Raw genomic sequence first — 7778 nt, forward strand, 5'->3', positions numbered from 1 at the left:
GAGGTGTCTCTGCCCATGGCAGGGGGGTTGGAACTAGATGGTCTTAAGGTCCTTTCCAGTCCTAAGTATTCTATGATTCTGTATTTAAGCAGGACTAATATATTTCAGGACTAATACCTGATATTCAACCAGTGTGGCACACCACTGCAGAAACACTTTGAGTAGTTGAAGGCTGTCCTGATCAGGGGGGCATTTTTTTGTTTATTTTATATGATGAAACTCTCACTAGCATTTATTTTTTGTAGCTCAAGGTTCCAGGCTGAAGATAAACATAGGGAATAAATAAAAGAAACAAGTACAATGTGTGATTCATATACTTTTGGCTTCAGAACAGAAGCAGTTTGCCCTAAGAAAGCAGGGTGAGTACAACTTGCTTTTTTCTACATAAGGTTTAAAGAGAAAGTCTACAGGTGGAAAGGGTCACAAAGACTCTAATAGCTGAAATGTGATAGAAGATCTGTGTGCCTTTTTTACAACTGTCACCTTTTTTGTACCTTTTGATTTACCCTGATATTAGATAATTGTAATTTTACAACTCTGAATTGTTACTGAATTTTATTTCAGCAGGGGAAAAATGAGTTTATTCTTTGTACCAGTAAAATTAGGTTTAGCCTCCTGCAGTAATTCTAGTTCTTTCTTCATAACCCTGATGTTATTTTTTAGACAACTGCTATCTATGGATGAGAAAGCATACCTTGTTTTATTTACAGGTCTTCAGCTTCACAGTCCTTTCAACTAGTGCAGTGCAGTTAGCATCAAGCCAAATTTACAAGCCAGGAGAGGCTGACATCAACGGGAGTTGTCTCACAAAGGAGCATACAATGTGACTCCAGAAGAGGTACATGAACAATCTGAGCTCTTTGTTAAATGAACAAAATGTTGGTGTTTGTGGCGAATTAAACATCTGCATTTCACTTCAAACATTAAACAATCTTTGAAAATGCAATTTCCCCTGCTTTTATTAAATTCAAGTCTGACAAAACTTGTCTGTCAGAAGTACTTCTAAAAGGAGTGACCAGTAAAGAATGGTGTCTTTTATTGCATTGAAAAACCAGATGTACTAACTTTTTTCTTTTTTTGTTATCTCACATATATACCCTTTGTTTCCATTACTGGTCTTTCCCACTGCATTTACTTTTTGTCTATGTGGTCATTAATTTATGTGCTAAAATTCAAGGCTTCTCAAGAAAAAGCTGTATAGGAAGAGGATCAGTCTCATAGTTATACTTAAGGTTAAAGATTGTTTTCCTTTATTTTTTTCAGGAAGAGTTTCAACATGATCGTCCAATTTTATACCCCCCTCCTGCCCCCCCCCGGGAAAAATATGAAAATATTTAGAAATGTAAATATTTTCTCAAAAATATTTGAGAAAACCTGGACTATGACATTATTTTACATTAAACCCCAGGAGAATTAAAACTGTGTATGATTTTTGTTATTTTTTTGGTGAAGAATTTGCTTCTCAAAATGTACTATTTCAGACACTACAAAACGAAGAAAAATATGTCCCAGAAAACTGTTGTAATATTTCCAAAAAATATTTGATGTCTGAATTTGATTAACAATGAGATTTGGATGCCATTAAAAAAACTAAGTCTGTTGAACAGGGTTTGGTTTTGTGATGACCTGGTCTACTCCTCTGATCTACTCATAGGATGAAGACCTAAAGTAAAATTTCTTCTTGAAGTGAACAAGGCAGTATTAATGCTCAATTAACCCATATTTTGCATGATTTTCCAACAGAAAAAGGTGAGACTTGCTGTTGTGAGTGATATCCCTTATTTCACACTATCCAGAACCAAAATGCTGTAACTCAAAAAAGCTGTGGAGAGGGAACTCTGAAAGAAGTTCACAGGCAGGAGCTGACAATAGTTCCCTGAGGCTGAACATGTCACTGATCCAGGCAAGCAGTGCTGGCCACAGCTGGCTCTTTTCTTCTCCTAGAGAAGTCTTCAGAGGACACAGCCAGCACATTCCCGCAAAAGCCAGGCCTGCTCCATGACAAACCCTGGCCTGGCATGGGAGCAGTCCTTGGACTGCCTGCAAGTCTTCTGCGATCCAAGAGCAACAGAATCACCACCTTTGGTACACAGGGTCAGCTACATGAGACATTCATTTATTTTTTTCCCTTGATTGTTCTCTGACTCTTGCTTGCTGGCGTTATTAAGCATGCCTGATTTGTTTCTCCCTAAATTAAATGTTTTGTTTAATCTCAAATGAACTGTCTTAATTGGTTGAGTATGTGGAAACATTTCAGTCTGGGATTGATATAAACCAATTATAAACCAGGCCTGTATCTAGTGGAGTGCCTCAAGGGTCAGTACTGGGACCAGTATTAATATATTCATCAATGATTTAGATGAGGGAATTGAGTGTACTATCAGCAAGTTTGCTGATGACACTAAGCTGGGAGGAGTGGCCGACACGCCAGAAGGCTGTGCTGCCATCCAGCGAGACCTGGACAGGCTGGAGAGTTGGGCGGGGAATAACTTGATGAAATATAACAAGGGAAAGTGTAGAGTCCTGCATCTGGGCAGAAACAACCCCAGGTTCCAGTATAGGTTGGGGAACGACCTGTTAGAGAGCAGTGTAGGGGAGAGGGACCTGGGGGTCCTGGTGGACGACAGGATGATCATGAGCCGACACTGTGCCCTTGTGGCCAAGAAGGCCAATGGCATCCTGGGGTGTATTAGAAGGGGGGTGGTTAGTAGGTCAAGAGAAGTCCTCCTTCCCCTCTACTCTGCCCTGGTGAGACCTCATCTGGAATATTGTGTCCAGTTCTGGGCCCCTCAGTTCAAGAAGGACAGGGAGCTGCTGGAGAGAGTCCAGCGCAGGGCAACTAAGATGATTAAGGGAGTGGAGCATCTCCCTTATGAGGAAAGACTGAGGGAGCTGGGTCTCTATAGTTTGGAGAAGAGGAGATTGAGGGGTGACCTTATTAGTGTATATAAATATATAAAGGTGGAGTGTCACGAGGATGGAGCCAGGCTCTTCTCAGTGGCAAACAATGATAGGACAAGGGGCAATGGGTACAAACTGGAACACAAGAGGTTCCACTTAAACTTGAGAAGTAACTTCTTCTCAGTGAGGGTGACAGAACAGTGGAACAGGCTGCCCAGGGAGGTTGTGGAGTCTCCTTCTCTGGAGACATTCAAAACCTACCTGGACACATTCCTGTATAAACTTACCTAGGTGTTCCTTCTCTGGCAGGGGGATTGGACTAGATGATCTTTTGAGGTCCCTTCCAATCTCTAGCATACTGTGATACTGTAATAAAACCCACCTTTCTTTTTTTTTTTTTCTTTTTTTTTTTCCTTTTTCCTGTTGGCTACCAAAAAAAAAAAAAAAGAAAGAATTATTTGTGTGGTTTCTGTTTTTCTGTTTTAACATCAGCAGCAGAGGAATTTGGTAGGATTGTTCCTTTGTTCAACTTGAAAATTGACATGAAATGTGAAGCTATATGATTCTATTATTAAAACGAAAGCAAGCTCAGAGAAGCAGATAGGTTAGAGAAGAGTGGATAGTTTGCATCCCTGGCAGTGTTCAAGGCCAGGCTGGATGGAGTGAGGTGTCCCTGCCCATGGCGGGGGGATTAGAACTAGATGATCTTAAGGTCCTTTCCGACCCTAACTATTCTATGATTCAATGTGTTTCTTTCTAATACTCTTGAATTTGGTCTGAATTTATACTGGAGTCTCTTAAAAGTTGATATTATTTGGGATTAAGGGTTTTCTTTATGTATAGAAATAGTTCTGGATATTGACCTTAGTTTGCTTTTAGGTGATGGACACATTCTGGTCCAGGGTGGTGTTCATTCGGCATTAAATAATGTGAGCAGCAGATTTAGATGAGAACACTATGACAAATTTCAAACTTGTTAAAATTCTATAGGCTTTTTTTGATCAAGGTTTCATATTTTAAGTCAGCATTAGAGTTACAAATTCCAGCCAGTGTGAGCTTCAGCATCTTCAACTGGGATTTCCAGATCAGGTACATCTCTAGAGAAAATAAAACATAATGTGGAGGAGGAGACAGGATGAAAGACAGGCAAATAATGTTTCATGCTTGTTTTACAATAATATAGTAGAGAATAAGAATGGGAATAGCGCTGTTAGAAACTATTCAACACAAACATGATTGAAGAAAGATGAATGAAGGCTTTGGCTGTATCTTGTTGCAGAAAGGAATAAGATGTGTGATGGAAAACTCAAGGCACCTCTCCCAAAAATCCAAGGAGAAGCTGTGGCTTCTTCTGCCCTTTATGGGGCAATCAAATGGTTGATTCTCAGATGTAAACTAGGAATTAAAAAAAATAATTCTTTTTCATCCAAGCACAAATTAAATAACTTCAATTTGCTTTATCTGCTGTGGCATCAAAGAGGTGGAAATCGATCATTTAGGTGCTGGTTATGGATGTACTCACCCCTCCTTTTTCTCCTCCTCTCCTAAAAGTCATCCACCATTTCAGACTGTCCCTTGATATGCTAGAAACCAAATTAAATGCATACAGAAAGCAGTTACCTGGTAAATTTAGCATGGACTATGTGTGACATATCTGCCAAGGACAGCTCACATGAAGAATGTAATAAAGAATATGAAGTAAAGTCAGAAGATGATGTTTTGAGTAGGCTAGATATGTCATTAGAATCAGTCCAGGAGTAATTTTTGACAAATGATCAATATTATAATATTTTTTTTTAGATTTTATTTATTTCTTTATTTACTTATTTATTTATTTTAATATACAGGAATTACAGCCAAAAATCATAACCGAATGCTTAATATCTTTAATTTAAAATTTAACAGTACAAGTTACACTTTTGAAGCACTGCAAGATACAATACAGACTTCCTGTCAGACACACTTATGTCCTTCTTCAAGTCCAGAGTGTCAGATCACATTCGGGTTTTCTTAACAGCAAGGAGGGCTTGGAATGTAATTGAAAGAAAACAAAACCTGATGCACAAGTTCTGTGGAAAACAGTGACTGAGTCAGTAGCCACGCTTTCTGGGAAACCTGTCATAGAAAAAAAATAGGATAAATTAGTCATCTACGAGTATCTTATGTTGTAGAGAAATTAAGTTTCTCTAAACAAGTGAGTCTTTGTAGTTATTTGATGATCATATTGAAATGTTTGAAAGTACTGCTAATGGCCAATGTTTGCTGTGAGTGCTGGACTACGTCCTAAAGCCCTGCACTGGCTGTGCTGATAGGTTTGTTCATCTGCATAAGGGACTGAAACACCTTCACAAGTGTTGGTTTCACAGCATTAGCTCCAGCTTTGTAAATGCTTCTCGTTCTGTAAGACACAGGGTTCTGAAACAGCATTATCCACTTCCCATCTGCCTTTCCATTCCCATAATGTTGCTACAAAGTGTCTCCTCAACAATAATACTGGAAGCACAAGGAGAGAAAACTGTGACTTCTTTTCTCCTCTGAAACTGCCTGCAAACTAATCCCCACTCAAGTTTTATACTGGAAGCTATTTATTAAAGCGAAAAGGTTAAGAGCTTGAGTGGATGACTTTTCTCCAAGTTTTTCTGGTTTTCAGTCTCTCTTCTGAAAACAGTTTTATTGACAAAAAAAAAAAAAAGAAGAAGAAAGGCTATCTCACCAAATGTCACATACCTCACTCTACATTTACTATGTAGATTAATTTAATTTTTTCAGTTCTTGGTAGATGAGATATTGCTCCTATCACTAGGAAAACCAAAGAAAGGAAATAGTTTAGAATAAGTTGAGTTAGTTATTCGTGAAGTCGTGGACTTTTCCCCCCTCATGTCAATAGTTAAATTGATTTTATAATGGTAATGCCAACAACAGCTCCTCCAACAGGCCTCCATTTGATTATTGTACTCTGGTTTTTGGCTGCCAATAATCTTCACTGATATTAGTTCTACCTGACCCCTTTACTGTTATTTTTACAAAAGATAGTGAGGGTTGAACTGAGCTCCCTTCTTTACAGGTGATCAGATCAGGATTAGAATACGTTGGCAGGGCAATAACAACACATCACCTTTTATTTGGTTATGATTTACTCAGTCCTAATTTATGAAGTTTCTACCCTCAAAGTAAATTGCCCATTTAGTTTATCATATTTTTTTGCATACAGTCATACTACTGTAACTCAGTGAAGACTCTCAGTGTCAGTTTTCTATTTTCACTGTTAAACAAAAGTGAAATCATGACTTGGAGGCCAAATATAATGCAGTGGGAATAAATGGGATTCTTTTTTCCCCCTAACTTCACAATTTGTCTAATTACCTGTTATCTAAATTAGGTAATATCTTAAAGTGCAAGCAATTTAAATAATTGCCTAATACTTTTAACTGAATTTGGATAGTTTCCTTTAAAAACTTTGCCTCCTGAAGCAAACTTTTTACCCCATAGTAAAGTAGAAACTGAGTATAAATGTTGCTTTGAGGAGAATCATGTGGAATCAAATAGCCTCTTGCCTTTCTACAGTGAGCTGTGCAAAATATGCAGAGTGGGATTTTGGTCAGGAGATTGAGAGATTAATACAGAACCGATGTCTCTTTGCAGAGGGGATAACCAGGGACTTTTCATGTATTTAATCACTCCAGAAAAGGCAGCTGAAGTTGCGTTTTTTTTCATACTGATTCAATGAAACATCTTGATTTAGGATCTTTGGGATTTTTTCTGGATGCCATTGCACACTGCAACATATTGAGCAAAAAAAAAAAAAATGGTGAGTCCAGTAGACTAGTACCTACAGCTTCGAGATAGAAATACAGAATTACCACATATGCAAATTTTATGGAAAATGTAACATGAAGACTCAATGTGCTCATACATACAATGCCGGCAAATAAGAACAGTAATACTGTAAGACTCTTGATAAACTGTGTTTATCTATATTCACACTTCTACTTTTTGAAACTCTTGAAAGCATTATCCTTAAGTTTTCCCTGGATTTTTCTCATAAAGAATACATTGTGAAAATAATGTTGTCATCCTGAGACAAAGAGTTGGAATATATTAATCTGATAGGATTGTTAGGAACATTAACCATTGGTAACCTTCCCCGCTAATACTGAACGCCATTGGAAGTAACCATATGTGCAGTCTTTAGAACATGGCTCACGTACAACAACTTTGAAGCTGAGATTAAGAATGTAAAAAAAACACCCCAAGACCTAGTCATACATGGCCATGGATCAAAGTCTGGAATAGAACAAAGTAAGTGTCTCTTGAGTCTGGTTTTCCATTTGCTTTTTACAAAATAGGTGCTGGAGAATCTGTGATTTATTTCCCTAGTAATCTCAAAATGAAAGAAGGTGGGTTTATAAAGAATAGCCCTACATTTAGTTTCAATGCAATGTATGTTTGGTGGTTTGTTTTTTTTTAACCAACAGTCTGTTTTTTCAGTAGTTTGAATTATCAAAGCTTTTTTGATTTCTTTCAAACATTACTTTTGAAAGTGCTAATTATTCTGGGTATTTCTTTGAACTTTGCCTGGTGTTTACACTTCATATGAATTCTTTTTATGTTACATATTAATAACATATGTATGGTTTATAGTGCTTAACAGAAATTGCTCAAAAGTGCAAAAGTTCTGTGGTTTACATCTTATCATGTCATATTATGAGCTGCAGATTTCTAAGTACTCTTGTCTCTGCAAGATCATCCTTGCCCTAGCATCCAGGATGAAATTTGTGTTAGGTTAGGTAGAATTTGTAAGAGTCGTTTAAAGGGTTTAATTTTGTCTTACATATGCTATAGATTGCAGAAGCTTAGGAAGGACAAAAGAGTGAATC

At 37.6% G+C, this 7778-nt stretch overlaps 1 long non-coding RNA gene across 1 annotated transcript; it reads left to right on the top strand.

The window, feature by feature from the left end:
• Positions 1-250: 250 nt before the first annotated feature.
• LOC133207646 (uncharacterized) lies at positions 251-2273 on the top strand. The gene is made up of 3 exons (XR_009724103.1): positions 251-359; positions 711-838; positions 1655-2273. It is a non-coding gene; the product is annotated as an uncharacterized LOC133207646 (long non-coding RNA).
• Positions 2274-7778: the final 5505 nt, after the last annotated feature.

This window comes from Neopsephotus bourkii, unplaced genomic scaffold (assembly GCF_033783945.1).
Source record: "Neopsephotus bourkii isolate Nb327-2 ecotype Australia unplaced genomic scaffold, CSIRO-AGI_Nbou_v1 NB_234, whole genome shotgun sequence".
NCBI classification, from domain to species: domain Eukaryota; kingdom Metazoa; phylum Chordata; class Aves; order Psittaciformes; family Psittacidae; genus Neopsephotus; species Neopsephotus bourkii.